Genomic DNA, 23,061 nt, shown 5'->3' with positions numbered 1-23,061 from the left:
AACCTGCTTTTTTAAATGTTAACCTAAAAATCTAGAATAAATCATTAAGAGTATGTTTCTTACCACTTTACCACAGAGGGAAAATTATCATTTAGAGATAATTTAGAGGAAAACTGCATTTAGAGTATTACTGCAGCTCGCAAGGGATTACCAAGAGATCATCTTAGCATTCATCTCTAGGTTATCTGACCCAGGATGGATGGCCTTGAACAAAGTCAGAGACTAATCCAGGGCTCCCTGGCTTGCGTAAATGAATTGGCTGCTGTAACCTCATCCCTAAAATGGGAAATACTTTCAGACCCTGATATTTAACATAAACATTCACCCTCCTATAAATGATGACTACTCAAAGGGCCACACTTTAGCATCTTCAACTTATCTTCACAAATAGGAAAAACACTCTCTTTGAAAATGAACATCATTATTCTTTTGCACCTAAGGATCTAAATTCATTATCGAGTAGGATGTAATTTGAGACTTTTCCCTCAAGCTTTGATTTGGAACTATAAGTAGGATCCTGAGGGAAGGTACCTAATTAGCAGAAATCCATCCTTATATACCAGAAACATCTTCACAGAAGGCTAAGGAGCTTTTAGAAGGAACTGTATAAACTAAAAGGATATGGAAAACCCACTTTTACAAACACTCTCACGCTTTCCAACCCATTCCCTACAAACAATATTTGATGTTGTTTTGTTTGTTACCTTCAAAGTGCTCCAAGCCACATAGAAGCCCATCAGTACCATTAGAATCTAGACTGGTATAGATTATTAAATTGGTTAACAGAACTTCAATTCCCCCAAATGCTCACTGAATACCCCAATCAAAGAAATACAGTTTATTTTCATATTTAGACAGTAACTGGATAAGTTTCAGTGAATGGATAAAAGTAATATGTTTTAAATATATAAGACAAACTGCATAAGAAGCATTTAGAGGCTGGTGGTAAAGAACCCTCCTGCCAGTGCTGGAGACATAAGAGACATGGGTTCGATACTTGGGTCGGGAAGATCCCCTGGAGGAGGGTACCGCAACCCACTCCAATACTCCTGCCAGGGAAATCCCGTGGACAGAGGAGCCTGGCAGGCTACAGTGCATGGGGTCACAAAGAGTCAAACTCGACAGTAGCGACTTGGCATGCACACACAGTAAGTTTTATGTCAAACTGATTAAGTTTTTAATTAGCTTGTTGTCTGAAATAAGTAAATATTCCCACCTGAAATCTTATTTACACCACTTTTTGGCACAGACCCACATTTCCAAAGTCATATCAAAGTTTAACGTCAAACCAGCCGGATATCCACTATCATAAAGTCTCAGTTAGTGATAACTGACAGTGAGACTCCATGCAACAGAAAATGCACTATTCCAAAGTGGTACTTACCATCTACACAGTTGCCTTATTAAAAATGTTGAAGGCAAAGTTAACATTCTTTTCCCTCTACTATACCAAGAAACTCAGACTCATCAATGGCAAAGATATGGATTAAATAAACAAAAAGGGGTTAGAGAGAAGTAATGTTAAACAGTAATAATTCCCTCTCCTTGGGAATCATAAGGCTACCCCTAGGACCTTCCAGAGAGAATGAACAAACTGGGTGAACTTGGGGCAAATGTCTTTGAATCTAAGCATCAAGACAAACCAACAGCACCCCTAAAACAGCAAACTTGAAGGGCCTACCTACATGGCTCCACTGGCAGGTTTAATTAACAACATAATTTGATCCTTGATTCAGATAAAGGACTATTTGCAGGATGCTGCTACTTAATTCCCTGGTGCCTCAGGCAGTAAAGAATCTCCCTACAATGCTAGAGACCTGGGTTTGATCCCTAGGTTGGGAAGATACCCTGGAAAAGGGAATGGCAACCTACTCCAGTATTCTTGCCTGGAGAGTTCCATGGACAGAGGAGCCTGGCTGGTATAGTCCATGTGGTCACAAAGAGTCGGACACGACTGAGCAACTAACACACTTCTGCTCACTTGTTCTACCCAAGCAGTCAGGTTCACGTCAGTACTCCTTGGCTTGTGGTCAAGCCACCTAGGCTTTGAGTGGTGCTGGACTCAAATCCTAATTCAGTCATTCAAACCTAGACAGCATTTTAAAAAGCAAAGACGTCACTTTGCCAACAAAGGTCCATCTATTCAAAACTATGGTTTTCCCAGTAGTCATGTATGGGTGTGAATTGGATCATAAAGAAGGCTAAATACCAAAGAATTGACGCTTTTAAATTGTGGTGCTGGAGAAGACTCTAGAAAGTCCCTTGGACTGCAAGGAGATCAAACCAATCAATCCTAAAGGAAATCAACCCTGAATATTCACTGGAAGGATTGATGCTGAAGCTGAAGCTCCAATATTTTAACCTAGAACCAACTCACTGGAAAAGACCCTGATGCTGGGAAAGATTGAGGGCAAAAGGAGAAGAGGACAGCAGAGGTTGAGAGATTGGATGGCATCACCAATTCAATGGACAAGAACTTGGGCAAACTCCAAGAGATGGTGAGGGACAGGGAGGTCTGGTGTGCTACAGTCCATGGGGTCACAAAGAGTTGGAGAAGACATAGCAACTGAACCACAACAACTAATCCTGACTGCTTGAAAAACATATTTATACATTCATTGGCTTCTGGGTTATTGTTCCATATCCAGAAATTTTTGTGAAAGTAAACACTACTTCACAACGCCCAATCTCTATCATTATTTTTCATGCTTTAGTGTTATTTTAACTGTCTAGAACACACATGACTACCTCTGCTTTCTCCTAGAATGTTTCTTTTTCTATTTTCAGTGCCATAGCCATTAATGTCTCTTTCCACATCAGCCTGATATCTCCCTGAGAGCATTAATGGGAACCACTGCAAAGGAGGTTGTTAGATCAAGCAAAAGCAATCACCACGATGAAAAATAAAACTCAAAGCCTCAGCACCCCCAAGTGATTCAACACATTTGTGGAACAAAGCAGCAGCCATCAGCCCTGCTCTGGGTATCTGAGGAGCTGGAGTGACTTCCACATTTTTGAGCCACATTCTTAGGTCAAGTGGGATAAGTTTAGCTGCCCTACTTTATCTCACAGTGGTTTTAAGAGGCAAATGATGTGATGTGCATAAAAGAACCTCGTGCCCACAGAGCACGTTGCCATGGAAATGTGGAAGTAGCTCTATCTTCCTAGAAATAGGTTGTACATTATCATCTCAACTAAGCAGTGGTCTGATTTTCCATAAAATATCTACCTTGGTGAAAGATTTTTTTTGAGATTTCCTAAGGTTTGTTCTATGGAAAATTAATAGATATTATGCAAATAAAATGACAATGAAACCCCTTCCAAATTTTTTTGATCAGATAGTCTGAAAAAAACACTTGGTTAAGCAAAATTAAACAGACTTCATTCCTGCAGAACTTCTGAATGCCTTTAAGATGCTAATAGGCAATACGTTGTGGGTGCTGTATAATGTGGTTTCTAAGCCTCTTTGACTATAAAAATGTTTTCTTAGGGAACATCTCTTGGCAATAATGCCCAGTGAATATCATTAGGAAACAGAGCACTAAGAATTTTTTTTTCTTGCACAACTTGCCGAATGAAGCAGAACTTATTCAGCATGTATCTCAGACCTCCAATTCCAGACAGACACATAGAAAGAAGCCAAGGGAGTTAAATAGGGTTCTGCGCATCAGATATTTTAGAGACAAGTCAGGCTTTTGCTTGCCAGGTTTTAAAGTAAAATCATTGGTAAGCGGATATCATTAGGCCTAAACTCACCCACCAGCATCACCAGAGCTGTTCTTCCTCCCCACCCACTCCCGCACCCATATTCTAACATTCTAGGTGCTAACTTTGTCCTTCTCTTTTCTATTCAAAACTTAAGGTCCTAAAATTTCTGGGACACAACCAGGGGTCCTAGTGAAAGACAAGCTGGATAGACGTAGGCAAGTTACTTCACTTTTCCTGGCCTCGGTTTCCTCTAGTATAAAGCAGATATAATAGTGCAGACATCCTTGTTATTTAAATTTAGGAGGTGAAAAAATTTGAGTAAGTCCCTTGCTATAGAAACTCACTGGAGAAGGAACTGGCAACCCACTCCAGTATTCTTGCCTGAAAAATCCCATGGACCGAGGAGCCTGGAAAGTTATAATCTACAAGGTCGCAAAGAATCGGACACAACTGAGCAACTGAGCACACACACGCATGGAAACTCCCACTACCTGCTGTCTGAAAATCAGGAAGCAAATTGTTTTAAACAGTGTAATATCCCTTGTTATCCAACTTTGCTATCCACACTTGCTAAACTAAATTTGTGATACCCACATCACAGAGTCATTGTGCAGACTAAATCAGTTAATATCTGTAAGGCATTTTGAGGCTACCTGGCAGAGTATTTGCTATTCTTATTATTTTGGCTACTATAACATAATATTCTGTGAGTATTAATAATAGACCTCTTCTAGGGAATTTATTTTTACTTAACAGAAGCTCTCAGTGTTTTAATCCAAAGTTTTAAGAAAGGACTGACCCTCAAATTTTATTTATGTACTCATTTGTTTTTATCAGAGAATCTTTTGAGGGGAAAAAAAGAACACAGAGATATGAATCAGGAGACCTCATTTCTAGCCAAACTAATTTCTAGCAAAGTTCTCATCATAACATACTAGGTCAGGGCATAATCTGTGAGGTTTCAGTTGCTCCTTGAGAAAAGTGGGACAATGCCTACCCTCCTTACCTCATGGAATCAAGAGAAAATGAACATAAAAGTATTCTGCGGGAACTTCCCTGGGGTGTAGGGATTACCTTCACCTTCCAATGCAGGGGGCACAGATTCCATCCCTGAATAGGGAACTAAGGACTTGGCTTAGTGATGGCTAAGTCACCCACATGGCTCCTGGTCCAAAGACTAAAACATGAAACAGAAACAATACTGTAACAAATTCAATAAAGACTTTAAAAATGGTCCAAATGAAAAAATATTTGTAAAAACTAAGTACTCTTCAAATGGTAACATGGAGCACTCAAGAGGGGACCTCTTGCCATTCTACTTAGGTCCCCACCTACTGTGTTTCTGGGATGTAATCTCAGAACTCCAGTCCTCAAACCCATATGAAACTCAGTCATGAACAAATCTGGAGAGGAAATCAGCATATTTCACACCGATTAGCAGACTGTACAGCAGATCAGCAGGCTGTACATTCTGGAAACAACATTCTGTCAAGCAGCAAACATTCCCTGAGCACCTACTAGGTTCCCGAAGTTGTTCTTAGTGCAGCTCTGGCTGAATCATGGGGTATGTGACTCTACCTACCGAAGCAGGCGCTCATGTAAGTTTCCCCTCTCTCCTGCCATATTGCGGATCCTTATCAAGTCACTTATATTCCTGGCTCAAGCTTCCTTCTTTGGAAACATGGCCCCCTGCTTCATGAGACTAGAACTATTTGCAAGCTCACGTTACTAAAGTGTTTGCATTTCCTCAAAAGGAAGGTCTGACTGAAAACCAGTCTACTTATCAGGAAAGTATCAGGGGACTGATTTCCAACTGCAATGCCTGCTTTGTTATTCATTCATTTTCTTCCCTTGGAAATTTAATAAACTTTATCTAAAAGGTCATGAGTCCTTCCTGAATAGCACTCCAAAGGTATTTGTATAGCATTTAATATTTAGCCAATCCTTTACGATCAGACTGTTTATTTTCCTCCTAGCAACCTAAAGTAGTTCATTACTATCACATTCTGTATAGAAATGAAGAAGCTGAGGCCCCAAGGCATATATACTTTATTATACTTACTCTATCAGTCAAGTGAGAATCAAGTCATCAAGTTGAATAACACTTTTAATTCCTTTTTGATTTTATCTCCTAAGTATAATTGACCATACAAAGAAGATTTAATCCTAGCAGGAGGGGAAAAAAATCTCAGATAAAATACGAATCTGGTGCTGTACAATAAAAAATATTACTGTGCTTCTTTCCTTTTCTCTCTTCAATAACCTTCCCCTTTATCCCAATTATCTGCTAAATTACCCATAAAATATGCTATCAGCTTATTTTAGACTAATACAAAATTGCAAAATATTTAAAAACAAAACAAAAAAACCCACAGATGACTAAAAACTGTAGGTTAAAAAGAAAGGGAAAAGTCACTGAGATTGAATTGCAACTCCAGAGTCTCTATCCTGTGAACTTCTCTAGTTCAAAAGCAATTTATTTTTCTAAAGAAATAGCATAAACCCTGACTGTCTGAGGACACTTCAAAGTCATGTTTTCCAACCTCAGCTGGGCCCTTACTGTCTGACAATTCTTTTATACACCTTTATTCACAACTTTAGTTTCATCTTCAACACATAGATTCCACAAGTTATTTTGATTTTTGGTAAATGGATCTTTTACCATTTGTCAATGAATGAATATTTTCTTTTTTCAATTCCAAACTTCACTTAAGCAAACAAAACTATCTTCTCCTTTAATTCCTCTCATACTTCGGGGCACTTTCCTGTTATCTCTAACAAGCTTAGATGGACTCCATTCTTAAAGTGAACTTTTATCAGCCCTGTTATTTCCTCAAAGTAGCTCCTCTCTTGATCCTAATTTCTTGAGCTATCAGTATTTGGTTTTCCACAACTTATTCTCTCCCCAACCATAACCCCAACCGCTAAAAACTGGCTTTCAATTATCTCCTTTTATGTCAAACACATGGTACATTTATTCACTCAGCAAATTCTTTTAGAGCATCACTATACTTGGTGCAAGAAACATGATTGTAACTTGGATTTTACAGTCTAGCAGGGAAGATAATTAAGTAACAGGTGAACAAAAAATACTTGGAAATAACAAGGTATGCTACAAAGGAGATGAGCAGGTAGGCTGCTGGTGAAAGCAGGAAAGACTACCTACTGGGGTACTGTGGTCAGGAAGGCTCTTCTGAAATGGTGGCAAAAAATAGCCGGTTGTTCCATAGCCTGTAGAATGACCCTTTAGAACAGACCAATCTACAAAGATTTGAAGCAAGAAAGAACTTGGTGCCTTTGAAAAATGAATCAGTTCAACACAGTAAGGAGGATGTGAAGTAAGGGACCATGGATGCTGGAGACAGACCCACCGAAGTCAGGAGCCATTGCAGGCTCAGATTCTGATGCTATTTCTAGTAAAACTCCAGTCTGCCAGGCAGAAAACATCACCTGGAAGTGGCAGTTGAGTTTAGGCAAACACTTCCAGCAGAGAGTTCTATTATGAATGATCAGGATGCCCTAACAAATAAACACAGCATGCAAATATCCAGAAACAGGCCGCGTTCAGAGATTCCAACAGCCAGCATAGGGGATTCTCTGAGCAGAGCTCTGAGCCCCAGTTATCAAAAGCCAGTTCCAAGATGGCTCTAGAAGGGGAGGGCTGGTGCCCTATTCTGGGGGTCGGGGCAACCAAGGCAGGAGGTGAACCTTAGGCAAAGGCACCTCAATGAAGACACAAGGATAGAAAATAACACAGAAATCCATACACCAGAATCAAGGCAACTTGCAGAATCGACGTGTTGATGAAGCACGAGTCCGGTCATCCGGGAGGACCCAAGACTAGGGACCACAACAGCAATGTGACTTGATTCCGAGAGTCAGTGTGCTCAGCTCAACTCTGGTTTTCCTCACATTTGAGGCCAGGATTTCTCCTGGAAACCAGGGTGCGGCTGAACTCCCCGCTGAGTCTTTGAACTGCAGAGAACAAATATAAGCAAGTTCCTATAAAAGAAACTGTTCTTTCAAAGATTTCAAGGATTTCCTTGTTGCCAGGCCTCATGGTCAGTTTCATCTTTATTTTCCACCACTCCTTGGACCCAATACGTCCATTCCTTATTTACTGCCTTTCTCTCAGCTTAAGCCTTGAAAATCTTATAGTAAAATCCATCCTCTTCATTTTCACACCAAAGCAGTTGCCGATCCAGTCTATTCTACCTCCTCTGTTCCCCTTCTCTTCAATTCTATCAACATAACCCAACTGAGCTGTCATTAAAGCCTCATCTAGAATCCCAAAGTGTCTTCTCCACTTTTAAAACAATATAACTGATTATTCATCTTGGTTAAAGCCCATCTTGAACCATATGAGTCTCCCACCAAATGGGAGACTCCTCTTAGTCACTCACTGCATATTTATTGAACTTCCTCTGGGTGCCAGGTACTGTGCTAGGTACTGATCATTCAGTAGAGGACGAAACAGAGTAGCAATAAAAGGCTTGGCTTACACCAGTGGCTTTCAAATGTTTAGTCCCTAAAGTCGTTTTGTCCAAAAGAAATTTCTACATGGAAGCCCACTGTGTAAGACACACATAATGAGAGTTGTTCTGACTGAGACAGGGACTGCCTACTTTTCTCTCGCTTCACAGGATCCTTCAGACTCCTGCAAGATATCTTAGACTTCCTTGGTTTTCACAAACTATGCTCTGAAATACACACATGCCTGCACACACATGTGCACCGCCCCCCCACACACACACACCCACACACACACACCCACACACCCACACCCACACACACACACACACACACACACACACACACTTCTGGTTGGAAACCATAAATTTCCCCAATCTTTACTACTTTCTGTATTTTGTCCTCCTTCAATCACAAGCTCCATTATGCAAACTCGACCACATTTTATTTGACAGCAGTTGTACTACTACAATGGAGAAGGCCATGGCACCCCACTCCAGTATTGCCTGGAGAATCCCATGGACGGAGGAGCCTGGTCGGCTGCAGTCCATGGGGTCGCTACTGAGTCCAACACGACTGAGTGACTTCACTTTCACTTTTCAGGTTCATGCATTGGAGAAGGAAATGGCAGCCCACTCCAGTGTTCTTGCCTGGAGAATCCCAGGGACGGGGGAGCCTGGTGGGCTGCAGCCCATGGGGTCGCTAAGAGTCGGACTCGACTGAGCGACTTCACTTTCCCTTTTCACTTTCATGCACTGGAGAAGGAAATGGCAACCCACTCCAGTGTTCTTGCCTGGAGAATCCCAGGGACGGGGGATCCTCGTGGGCTGCCGTCTGTGGGGTCGCACAGGGTCGGACACAACTGAGGCAAGCTAGCAGCAGCAGCAGCAGTACTACTGCAAAGGGTTTAATTTTTGCAAAGGTCAAGCACGCACTGAACCAGCTTATTCACAGAGAGGTAATTCAGTGATTCTCACACCGCAGATGTAGTGCAAGTGGACAAGCCTACAGTAGTACCATAGCTTCTGAGCCAGTCACACATTCTCAGCTTCCTTTTAGGCTGTATATTACAGATTCTAAGATAGACTCTAAAAATCCTCTACTGATTTGGGTCAGATGGAGATAAAAAATTAAGTTCTAATTTACAAATGAACTGAAGGCATGACAAATATTATTTATATACATTATAAATATATTCTTCAGGCACTCTGTCTATCAGATCTAATCCCTTGAATCTATTTGTCACTTTCACTGTATGATCGTAAAGGATTTGATTTAGGTCATACCTGAATGGCCTAGTGGTTTTCCCTACTTTCTTCAATTTAAGTCTGAATTTTGCATTAAAGAGTTCATGATCTGATCCATAGTCAGCTCCCAGTCTTGTTTTTGCTGACTCTATAGAGCTTCTCCATCTTCAGACACAAAGAATATAATCAATCTGATTTCAGTATTGACTATCTGGTAATGTCCCTGTGTAGAGTTGTCTCTTGTGTTGTTGGAAGAGGGTGTTAGCTACGACCAGTGTGTTCTCTTGGCAGAATTCTGTTAGCCTTTGCCCTGCTGCATTTTGTACTCCAAGGCCAAACTTACCTGTTACTCCAGGTATCTCTTGACACCCTATTTTTGCATTCCAGTCCCCTACGATGAAAAGGACATCTATTTTTTAGTGTTAGTTCTAGAAGGTCTTGTAGGTCTTCATAGAACCATTCAGCTTCTTCAGCATTACTAGTTGGTGCATAGACTTGGATTACTGTGATATTGATTACTGGGTTAGCCTTGGAAATGAACAGAGATCATCCTGTCATTTTTGAGATTGCACCCAAGTACTACATTTTGGACTCTTTTGTTGACTATGAGGGCTACTCCCTTTCTTCTAAGGGATTCTTGCCCAAAGTAGTAGATATAATGGTCATCTGAATTAAACTTACCCATTCCAGTCCATTTTAATTCACTGGTTCCTAAAATGTCGATGTTCACTCTTGCTATCTCCTATTTGACCACTTTCGATTTACCTTGAATCATGGACCTAACATTCCAGGTTCCTATGCAATATTGTTCTTTACAGCATTGGACTTTACTTTCACCACCAGAAACATCCCCAACTGGGCACTGTTTCCACTTTGGCTCAGCCTCTTCATTCCTTCTGAAACTATTTCTCTGCTCTTCTTCATTAGCATGTTGGGCACCTACCGACCTGGGGAGTTCATCTTTCAGTGTCATATCTTTTTGCTTTTTCATCCTGTTCATGCCAACAAAGGCCTGTATAGTCAAAGCTATGTTTTTTCCAGTAGTCATGTATGGATGTGAGAGTTGGACCATAAAGAAAGCTGTGCACCAAAGAACTGATGCTTTCGAACTGTGATGTTGAAGAAGACCCTTGAGAGTCGCTTGGACCACAAGGAGATCCAACCTGTCAATCATAAAGGAGATCAGTCCTGAGTGTTCTTTGGAAGGACTGATGCTGAAACTGAAGCTCCAATACTTTGGCTACTTGATGCGAACAGCCGACTCATTAGAAAAGACCCTGATGCTGGGAAAGATTGAAGGCAGGAGGAGAAAGGGATGACAGAGGACGAGATGGTTGGATGGAATCACTGACCATCATGGACATGAGTTTGAGCAAGCTCCAGGAGATGGTGAAGGACAGGGAAGCCTGGCGTCCTGCAGTCTATGGGGTCACAAAGAGTTGGACACAATTGAGCGCCTGAACATCAACAATATATATTCTTGCTTATAATCATTTTTATTTACTAAAATATTGCCTATAAATAAAGACAGACTGATAGGCTATCAAATAATATCCATAGAAGTTAAATTCTAGAAGATACAGAAATCCAGACATTTCTCTCGCACTTAACCTTTGGGGAATAAGAACTTTTTTCCCAGGGCTTAGAGGTTCTCTGCATATATTTATCTTTTACAGCCTCCAGATTATTCTTAAGGGGCAGGAAGTTGTGTTATTTGTTTAAGCAAGTATCATTTGTCAATAAAGATAGTGCGCTGGAGAGAAGGAAAGGCTAGAAGAGCAGAATGAGTTTGCTCCTTAAGATAATATGTAACATTTGCAGAGGACTGATTATGTTTCAGGTGCTGTTCTTGGTACAAGTTAACTCATTTCTTCTAAAACACCCTGTACCATAGCTACTACTTTTCCCACAGTTCACCCACTAGAAAGCAGAGCTACAAAGAGATTACAAAATTTACTTAAGGTCCTGCAACTAATAGACAAGATTCAAAGCCAGGCTCTGTCTTGGTGGTCCATGCCCTTAGCACGGCCTCCCACTGCTCAGCAGTGCTGCAGACGGGCCAGTGTAAGCAGAGGACTGATGGTCACAGCTCAACAGGAGACTGGTTTTCACAGTTGCTATAACCTTCCATTCTAAAAATTACCACTCAGCTTCCCCTCCCCAACAATCTCCCTTCCCTCGGCACTTTATTTAAAGTACAGACGCCCACCACCAACACCCCAGGACGCCCTCACTGGTTTTGTTTTCCTTCATCCTACTTACCTCCATCTAACACACTTTATGCGTTGCTAACTTATGTGATTAATTGTCTGCCTTTCTGCACCAGAATATAAATTCCAAGAAGACAGAAATTCTTGTATTTTTAGTCACTTCTGGAAATGCTAGCAAGTCACAACTATTTTTTGATTGAGTGAAGTTTCCTTCACCTTTACTAAAGGTTCATTACCACCAAAGATACTAAAACATCTCATAGTGTATATACATACACAAATAGGTATCGATATATGTTGTTGTTGTTGTTTAGTCGCTAAGTTGTATCCAACTCTTTTGTGACCCCTGAACTGTAGCCCACCTAACTCCTCTGTCCATGGGATTTTCCAGGAAAGAAAAAAAAAGTGGGTTTCCATTTCCTTCTTCGGGGGATCTTTCCGAGCCAGGAAGATTCTTCCTGAACCTGCATCTCCTGCATTGGCAGGCAGATTCTTTATCACTGAGCCACCAGGGAAGGCCAGCAGATATATACACACATGTATAGATACACATTATATATGTATATGTTTATTGTATATACATGTACATGCACACACATACACATGGAGAGTATATTGAATATATTAAGAACATGGTTAATAGTAAACACTGGGTGTTCTTGGAATAAACATGGCACATCCTGGGAAGTTTACACTGGATCCTAACTCACCCTCTATCTCATTAGCTTATTTTCTTAGATATTTACACTGAGGCACATGCATCCTGAATGTTATCACTTCTCACTATGTATGTAAGGATAAATACATAGAAGCAGGAAATAGAGGCCTTTTCCTATTTCTCCGGAAAGAATTAAGTGGCACTGTCATTCTACCCACCCCCAACCGGACCTCTATTGGGGCACCCATCTGCTGCCGGTGCAGTTATAATCACCACCTGAATCACCCCAGGCTTGCTGCCAGCTCCCTGCCTCACCAGTCTCCCTTCCCTGGTTCCCCTCTCACCAGTCAACATGAGTAAAGCCCAGGGCCGGCTCCACCAGGACCTTAAATAAAGTCACTCCCACATCTCCATGGCAATAATCACCCCTTAGACAACACTCTATGCTGTTCCACTGCATCCTCACTTGCAGGAGGCAAATGCTGTGTAAAAAGGAATTACACACGCTCGCACAAATACAAATCGACTCAGACCTGGATACTGCAGGAGACTGGGTTGATTTTATACCCTGCTCAGCTCCCACTCACAGTTTCAGGAGCATGCAGGAGTGCCACGTGGGTTTAGGAAATGTGATTTTGGTTCAAGGAAGAGAGCTACAAGTTGAGAACTCTGCTGAAATGAGGGCCCTGGGGAAAGTGGTTCCGAAAGCTCGACCCTGTGGCCAAGAAACACAGGAAAGCAACTTTTTTTTTTTTTTTTCCTTTGCAGAGATCTGGTAGAGAAAATGCAAACAAAACAAACCTGGTCTTGTAAAAAATAAAAACTCCACACCTGTCCTATATGTGGGTATGGAAATGAAGTTGACACATCCTCACTGTGTTGGAATCTTCCAGAGGAAAGTCAGTAACATCAAAATGGTCCCAGATCAAAGATATCACTCAGGCAACTGTCAGACACAAATTCAAAAATCCTCTCTAGAAACTTGTCCTCCACCCAGCACACTGGACTCCTACGGAAGAATAACATCTAGGAAAGATGATTTCACAAAGTGTATAGATCATTGGGAAAAAAATCTGCTCCCCACAAAGAGTCAACAAGCAAACCCAGTAGGTTTGTTTAGCACTGCTAATTCAAATAAGTATGTTTAAAATTGTTAAAGAAACTGTTAAAAGGAAAGACTCAATAAAGGTGGAATGCTATGAAAATAAATGGGTAGATCAAGAAAAATGCAGTAAAACTTCTAGAAATGAAAAAAAAAAAACCATTAAAATTGATCAGAGAATCCTAGTTCTATGAAATTGGGCAGGAAAAGGGATGAAGCACCCCAGGGCTCTCTAGAAGGACTGGAAATGATTGCATTTATATTGCACTTACTCCTTGGAAGGAAAGTTATGACCAATCTAGACAGCATATTGAAAAGCAGAGACATTACTTTGTCAACAAAGGTCCGTCTAGTCAAGCTATGGTTTTTCCAATAGTCATGTATGGATGTGAGAGTTGTACTATAAAGAACTGATGCTTTTGAACTGTGGTGTTGGAGAAGACTCCCGAGAGTCCCTTGGACTGCAAGGAGATCCAATCAGTCCATGTCAGAGTATGACAAAAACCACTACAATATTGTAAAGTAATTAGCCTCCAACTAATAAAAATAAATGGGAAAATAAATAAATAAAATAAAATTCCTCATTAAAAAAAAAAAATAAAAAATAAAGGAGATCAGTCCTGGGTGTTCATTGGTAGGACTGATGTTGAAGCTGAAACTCCAGTACTTTGGCCACCTGATGTGAAGAGCTGACTCATTTGAAAAGACCCTGATGCTGGGAAAGATTGAGGACAGGAGGAAAAGGGGACGACAGAGGATGAGATGGTTGGATGGCATCACCGACTCAATGGACATGGGTTTGGGTGAACTCTGGGAGTTGGTGATGGACAGGGAGGCCTGGCGTGCTGCGGTTCATGGGGTCGCAAAGAGTCGGACACGACTGAGCGACTGAACTGAACTGAAAGGGAAACATAACCGGGATGGCAAAAGGACAGCACTTTGCCCTAGTTCTAGCGACAGGAAGACACAATAATTCTCCCGAAAGCCCCAGGGGCATTATGCTAACACAAGAACAACATGGGAGGATCCTGACTCAGTTCTGCTTTACACATCTTCTGTCATAGGGCTTCCCTGGTGGCTCAGATGTTAAAGCGTCTGTCTGAGATGCAAGAGACCTGGGTTCGATCCCTGGGTCGGGAAGATTCCCTGGAGAAGGCAATGGCACCCCACTCCAGTACTCTTGCCTGGAAAACCCCATGGATGGAGGAACCTGGTAGGCTGCAGCCCATGGGGTTGCAAAGAGTCGGGTATGACTGAGCGACTTCACTTTCTTTCTGTTTGTCACGGTGCAGTGCCCCCCTAAGGGTTCCCTGGTGGCTCAGGGGTAAAGAATCTGCCTGCAATGCAGATTCCTGGTGGCTAAACCACCAGCCACCACCCAGTGAACACACTGGCATCCTTGGAAGAGGTGCTTTGAGACAGCAGACAGTACAAAAAGGGCAGAGGGTTTTCTGGGTCACGTCATTAGTTAGAGGGAGCACTATTTTTTTTCTTTTCCTCTTACATTAAGCACTGAAGATAAGTATGACCCTGGAACTACTTTTTTCTTGGATTTTAGATAACAAGATAGACTCAACAAGGCATTTTTGAGGCCATATCTTTGGCATTGACCTGTGGTTGGAAGTAAAATATAAAACTCTTTGTTCCTATCCAGCGCTCCAGAATTCTAGCAATTAGCCAGCACTGACTGGCCCCCTGGGCTCCACTTTCCCATCAGTAACTTCCTTCTTCTGAGCTTAATAAATCTTTGTTGCATTATTACCTAACCTGAAACATGCCTCCAGAATGCCTTGTAAAAGGAAAAATGGCCACAAAATCAGAATCTGAGAAACGGTGCACAGAGCTCTCTTGTGAAAGTTATTTTAAACAAATTACGAAGTAGATCTCTCTTTAGTTCCCCTGAAACAGGTAGCGTTTCCAAGGGGCAAGATCTCAAAGGATGTACTCTTTTTTTTCTGAAATTGGTTTCTGAAGTTTAATCTTTCTTGGACCACATGTGCCAGAATAAATATTCTATCATTTCATACATGATCTCTGGTTTACTTGAGTTCAGAACATGGAGTCAGTCAACAAAGGGAAGTGGCTTTGCCAAAATTCCGTAATGTATACTGTTTGCAACTGTAACAAAAGTAACACCCCAAACCACCAGGAATAAACTTTACTTGTAAAATTTTTGAGAGTCATAATTTTGTAGGGAAAAAAAGTCTCCATTAAAATTCATGTGTTAGTTTAGAAATCCCAACGCAGCTATTTTAGGCCCTTTTATCCACTTCTCCATCATTCAGTAGCTCTGAACTATCTAACTACCTCTAATAGGCAAAACCAAATAGGAAAAACTTACAATAAAAATTGACTAATGGTGTTGCAAGGAAAGTGGTTTAATGATGCTAACCAGTTTACTACAAGGAATAAAGAGGATATAAAACAGGAATGGCCAATTATATTTTATTGTGTTTGATAAATCAGCACTATAATAAAACTTCAGAAATCATAGCTAGAGTTACTAATAATAATTTAAGACATACACTGGAGTGCATGATTTTAGAAATTTTAAATATTTTCACAGTTTTATTCTATTTTCTCTCCCCATCTTCAAGAATTCATTAATCTAAGTTTTCTAAAGGAATCCGAGCTATAAATGATACATAATTTGGACATGTCAGATAAAAACATGTTTGAAAGCACTGTGAGGAAATGAAGATTTTCATTTAAGACCATTATAAAGTGAGCCTGAGTGGGGCAGGGCAGCTAGTGAAGTGAATCAGATGAGACTAATCTTTAAATTAAAATAAAATGTCCATGTATGTATTAGAAAAAAAATCCTATTCCTATTTTCATGCTTAAAAAACAAAAATCATCCTGGTACTAATTCTAATTCACAAAGTGAACTGAATGATTCCATATGGAAATCTCTTTATAGAATATCTGCATTTTGTGCCCTGGATACATTCAAATATCCCTCAAACCACCTGGATAGCCTCAGGAAATTTACCAAATTCACCAAATGCTTTAACATTTATAGTAAACTATTGGTAGAATTTCTTGTGTTGGGAGACTTTTATTTAGCAATACAATACGAAATAGAAAAAATAGAAAACTGATTTAACTGTAATTAAGATACTCTTCTAAAATAACATCTTAAATATTCACTGAAATGGAACATTTCTCCACATCATACAGAGTCTAAAAGCCTGTAAGTAATGAGCAAATATGATCTTTTCCTATAAGCACGGATTAGACAAAAGTGTGATACAGTGAACACAGCCACAGCTTAGTATTGAAATGATGACGAGGCCTTACAGAAATCAGGAAGAAAGTAAATGTGACAAATTTCCTTTCTGTTTGCTTTCAGGGCTGACCTGTTGCTCCGGACTAGGAGAATAATTATTACAGAATGAGTCACATAGAAAACACAGGCAAACAGAAGAACACTGAGAATATAAGTACGTGTCATTCTTTCATTGGTACCTAACTTTAAGGCAAAGACATAAGAATTGTATAGTAAAAACTGTCCCCGAAAGATCAATTCCTGAATGTGACTGTATTTCCTAAAATAACAATCATAGACGCTTTTGGTAATTACTCAAACCCTGATTTTTTAAAGCAATTATTCCATTACATGGGAAAACCATATAATGGAAATAATTGGTATAAAACTTATACACAAGCAGACTCAAAGTAAATATGGAATCCTAGCAAGATTATTTTCAGCTTCCAAGAAACACACTCAATTATATGCACAAAAAACTGAGGTCTCAGAAAGTTACTTATTAGTAGTTATCAAATGTGAAAATCATAAGCAAAATAGCACTTTTTGGAGCTCAGTTGCTAAATAATAAACTATGTTTTATACTGTGGATACAAAACATTAAAATGTATACTTTTTTCTTATTAAAAAAAACAAACTTTGAAGTCTCATGTTATATAACCGTACAGTATATTGTGAATTATATTTACCAAGATGGTATTAATATGTATTTGTCTTTTCCATATTACTGTGGTATTCACTTACCACTGTCTTTCACAAAACAACAGGCACTTAAGCATATAGATGGCTGGATAATAATACAGAAAACCTAGTCATGACCACAAGACAATCCTTTCCTACCCTTACATTGGGTAGGAAAATAATGATGTAATAGTGTTTAAAGAAGTAAAGGTTTTCCCAAGTGGCTCAATGATAAAGAATTCACCTGTCAATGCAAGAGATGAAAGAGACAGAGGTTTGGTTCCTGGGTCAGGAAGATCCCCTGGAGAAGGAAATGGCAACCCACTCCAGTATTCTTGCCTGGAAAATTCCATGGACAGAGGAGCCTAGCAGACTACAGTCCATGGGGTCACAAAGAACTGGACGCGGCTGAGCGACTGAGCACACACACATACACACAAAGAAATAAAGATGAAAGAATTACTAAAAGAAATTTATAGAACTTAAGTCAAAGTAAAGCTACCTCAGAAGGTAGGATTAAGCTTTTTTTTTTTTTTTTTTTTTTAAGTCACTGGCATCCTTAAGGACAGACAGCTTTTGACAGCATCTCTGCTTGTTCAAGGCTCCACCCCAAAGAGTGTATTTGTCATGTAACAATATTGACTCTAGGTCAGACTCCAACCGCTAAGGACACGTCTCCTTAATGCACATGAAACCCTTCTTTCCTATATAGCCAAAGTAGTTACCAGATCCAAACATATTTGTTTAAATGACCCCTGTTTCCCACCTTCCAAATTCATTAGCAGCAAATCACTTCAATGGGAAATTCTAAGGATTCATGAGATTATTCCCTTCAGACTCCAAAGAATGATGCTCATGTTCCCTTTAAAAATACCCATCTTCTGGGCTTCCTGGGTGGCTCAGTGATAAAGAATCTGCCTGCCAATGGAGGAAACATGGGTTCGATCCCTGGTCTGGGAAGATCTCACATGCCACGGAGCAACTAAGTCTGTGCATCACAACTACTGATCCTGTGCCCTAGAGCCTGTGTTTCACAGCAACAGAAGCTGCCACGCTGAGAGGCCCACGTACTAGAGAGTAGCCCCCACCCTGGCCAACGAGAGAAAAGCCCATGGCAATGGAAACCCAGCACACTCAATAAATAAGCAAAACTTTGTTTTTTTTTAAATACCCATCTTCTAAAAGATAGAGTTCAAGGGGAAATAATTTATCTACTTTGGATGTCCATATAGTACAAATTACTTTTTGTATATTTCTTACGTTCTTTATTCTCATTTTCATACCCAATTTCTCTCTCTTTTTTTTAACCTCCTCCCTCTAGGCTTGCATGATCTTAATTCCCCTACTGGGGACTAAACCTGGGCCCCGGCAGTAAAAGCACCAAGTCCTAACTACTGGACTACCAGGGAATCCCCATAAATTACTTTTTATTCCTCCTTCCCTCTAAACCCCACTTTCACTAAGATCTAAAAGGATTTCCGACTGTGGGCCTTTTTCCAGGGACGACAAAGACTTGAATGACTGTGAGACTAAGATTCTTTCCAACTTAGGCCATGGTATAATATTTCTGATAGGAAGAAATACAAGGTGGTGCTATAAAACAAGGGCAGAGAGCTACATGCTAAATTCTAAAGCTTTGGGTCCTTTGAAATGGCTATACATAGACGCTTGAACATTCGAGCAATATTGTTTTTAACCTTAGTCTATGGGTCCCACAAAGGGGTCCTCGGATTAAGTTCAGTACATAAATGAGACCTCTGTTAGTCACTCAGCCATGTCCAACTCTTTGAGATCCCATGGACTGTAAACCGCCAGGCTGCTCTGTCCATGTGATTCTCCAAGCAAGAATACTGAGTGGGTTGTCATTCCCTTCTCCAGCGGATCGTCCCAGCCCAGGTCCCTTGCACTGCAAGCAGATTCTTTACTATCTGAGCCACCTAAAATTATATGTGTGTAAGCAATTATTTTCCTACAGAGAACATTGGTAGATTTCATCATCTAGACTATGTACTTTATTGCCCAAATCACCAGACTTTTTAAAGTAAAGGGGGATGTTCTCAGTTAATATGCTCAACAACAGGCTTAACCTGAGAATTTTCTGGGCAAACTGAGAATATAGTCACTTTACTCATGACCCAAGAAAGTAATACATCACTGCACCAGATAACTTGGCTTTTCATTCCTGCAACCCAAGTGCCATTCGTGAATTTTGATTGAAGGCAACTGATTTTTATACAATCAAGTGTGCTCTACAAGTGTCTTGGCTACAAGTCAGAGAGCTCTGGAAACCATTCAGCTGCTTCTCTTCCCCAGGTCTAAGCCCTGCCACCTGCATTTGATGCTGGTTGTTGCTTTGTGCTCTGCAGTTCCTACTAACCCTGGATTCAGGAAATGTGCGGTGCTGAAGTGTACGTCTTTGTACAAAGAGATTCTTTCTTGTGCTTTAGAAGCACTTCTTTTCCTCATCCTCCTAAATGAATAAAAATTACTAAGGTTTGGTAATGAGTCTTCCTCTCTATGCTTTCCCTTGATACACATCTAACTGTATCTATAACATTAAATATATTAATTATTGGGTCACAGTCTTTGACCCATATCAGAGTGCCTAATTCTAGACTCAGGAAATAGGTCCAACCTAGAGGTAAATCTGCTTCCTCTTCACTAGTCCCTAGAAGGAATAGAAATAAAGTTTCTATTGATGAAGTAACTGATGAAGTAATTCAAATCTGTCACTGATGACTTAAGTAACTCAAATCTGTAGTATTAAGACTTCCAGGTGAAGCTGAGGAATAAGTTTTGAAAATATTGGAAAAACCTTTACATGTTTGTTAGTGAAGTGCTTGGATGATATAACAGAAACCTCTTTTAGGGAAGCTGAATACTGGTCTGTGACTCTGGTTAAGAATGTGACTAGAATTAGGATTTTTAGTTTAGAATTATAATGTATTTGGCTGTGAGAAATATTTGTAAGATTAATATAACCTGAATTGCTAATCAGTAACTTTAATTTGTGATATTTACAAGAATTGCTAAAGTGCTTAGAAAAGTTTGGGTAATTATGTTGGCCAATGTACCCTGTTGAACATTTTAAAAATTTAAAAGAATTAGATGTATTAGTATTAAATTTGTAAATGTAGGTAAAAATACTTAGAAGAATTTCATTAGAGAAATTTGTAAAAGGGGCTATTTCATACATCAAATTTAGCCTATTGAAATGCAATCTATCTGATTCAGGTCAGTTTAATTTGATGATACTTATTTTACTTAAACAGCAAGAAACAAGTTCTAGGACTTCCCTGGTGGTGCAGTAGATAAGAATCGGCCTGCCATTGCAGGGGACACAGGTTCCACCCCTCGTCCCAGAAGCTTTCACGTGCCACATGAGCAACTAAGCCTGCTCACCACAACTGCTGAGTCTGTGCTCTAGGGCCCAGAAGCCGCGACCACGAGCCGGCGACTGCAGCTACCGAAACCCACGCACCCCAGAGCCTGTGCGCTACAGCAAGAGAAGCCCACACCCTGCCACAAAGAATAACCCCTGCTCACCGCAGCTAGAGAAAGCCCACTCAGAGCAGCAAAGACCCAGAGCAGCCTAAACAAATAAAACTTTTTAAAAAAGAAACCAGGTCTACATATCTGATTACAGCATTATGCTTATAGTTTAAAACATCGTCTTGTACACTTCATTGGCTAAGAGGATAGCTATATTTCATATAATTTTCTTCTTACTATAATAAAAAAGAAATTAAAATAGATTTTGAATTTTATGCCAAACTCCTCTGTGCTCAGTCACTTCAGTCATGTTCGGCTCTTTGTTACCCCATGGACTATAGCCTGCCAGGTTCCTCTGTCCATGGGGATTCTCCAGGCAAGAATCCTGGAGTGGGCCACCATTTCCTTCTCCAGCCAAACTTCTCTATTCAAAACCAAATTATTTGTGTATACTTTATACAAATAGAATTTGTATATTTTTAAACTTAAACTTTTAGATTTAGGAAGAACTAGGTGTTTACATTTTACTTTTAATACAGTATCAGTTAAACCCCAAGAAATGGGAAACGATTGTACACAAAAGCCCCCATACAGCTAAGTGACTTTCACAGAGAAGCAAGATCTGTAACATCGATAGTATATTCCAGTGCTTCCTGTGGGCTATGTACCATTCTAAATATTTTTTCTCAATTATTTTATATAACCTTCCACAGATCCCATAAAGTGAATCTTACTGTTTCCACTTCACAAGTGAGACGACTAAAGTATAGGGAGTTTACGTAATTTGCAGGAGTTAGGAGTGTACGTAGTAATCATCACACTAAATTTGAACTCAAACCAAAGCTGAATCTTCAGAATGCCCGCTTCACCATCGCAGGATACTTCCTCTTTAGGATGATGTCTAAACTCCTTAAAACAGTACTAAAGGTCCCAGGTAAATCAAATAGCCCCCAAACAACTTTTCAAACCTATTGTTTATGAGTTGCCCAGATGTATCTGACTCTAGCCAGGGTTGGTTCCACTAAATACCCAACAAATGTATTTTGGAAATTCTTTATCACTGTCTCCATCTGGAAACCTTGCTGTCTAGCATGAATCTGAGCATTTTCATGACTGGCAATCTCTGTTTCCTCTGTAAAATAATAACAGCTAATACCTATACCACTTGTTCTTGTTCAGTCCCTCATTCATGTTGGACTCTTTGTGAGCCCACGGACTGCAGCATGCTAGGCTTCCCTGTCCTTCACCATCTCCCAAAATTGCTCAAACTCAAGTCCATTGAGTTGGTGATGCCATCCAACCATCTCATCCTCTGACACCCCCTACTCCTCTTGCCTTCAATATTTCCCAGCATCAGGGTCTTTTACCCATCCATTATTGCATGTTCTTCTCATGCGGATGATTAATTTTTAGTGTGGGTTAACCTTAACCCTTCAATCAGATCATTAATAACCTTACACTAGGGATAATGCATTCAATGCCTTTGTTTTCCCATGGTATGGCTTACCATCCTGAATCACAACAGTCTATGGATGTGTTTGTCTACCTCAATAACTGACCATGTCTTTTTCATTTTCCTATCTTTAATGTCAGGCATAGTATTTGCTACATAATCAGGCTCAATGAATATTTGGTGAAGTGGGTGCTCAATTGTGTCCAACTCTTTGCAACCCCATGGACTGCAGCCTGCCAGTCTCCTCTGTCCATGGGAATATTCAGGCAAGAATACTAGAGTGGGCTGCCATTTCCTCCTCCAAGGGATCTTCCTGACCCAGGGATCGAACCTGAGTCTCCTGTGTCTCCTGCATTGGCAGGCAGATTCTCCTCCACTGAGCCACCTGGGAAGCCCATATAAAAGGCTTACTGGTTTTCAAAGTTGAGCTCAAATCATTATTTTTATTCAAATTTCTAAAGAAATTATTTCTGTGAACTCATTTCAAATGAAAACTCACCATTTTTTAAATCACTTCCTATTTTGCCCACAGAAATTCAGCCTTTATCAAAAAATTCACCTACTTGAAAAAATTTTGAAATAGTATGATCTCAACTCATTACAAATTTTTCTTTTATACGGCTTGCATCTCATTAGCTAATTTTCTGTTAAAAATTTTTCTGTTCTGAACTTTTAAGGATTACACATAGTTTTCAAAGGATTAAAATTTTTTACAGAAAACCCAAGTCCAGTCTTAAAATGTTGAGTGAATTATTACATAAATTTAAATGAG

At 40.1% G+C, this 23,061-nt stretch overlaps 1 long non-coding RNA gene across 1 annotated transcript in view; it reads right to left on the bottom strand.

Annotated features, from left to right (window-relative positions):
• The window catches only part of LOC133072126 (uncharacterized), a 130,146-nt gene that overhangs the window by 90,067 nt on the left and 17,018 nt on the right, over nt 1-23,061 (bottom strand). The window lies entirely within an intron of this gene.

Source organism: Dama dama, chromosome 18, assembly GCF_033118175.1.
Source record: "Dama dama isolate Ldn47 chromosome 18, ASM3311817v1, whole genome shotgun sequence".
Lineage (NCBI taxonomy): Eukaryota > Metazoa > Chordata > Mammalia > Artiodactyla > Cervidae > Dama > Dama dama.
This window is presented reverse-complemented; position numbering and strand designations above follow the sequence as displayed.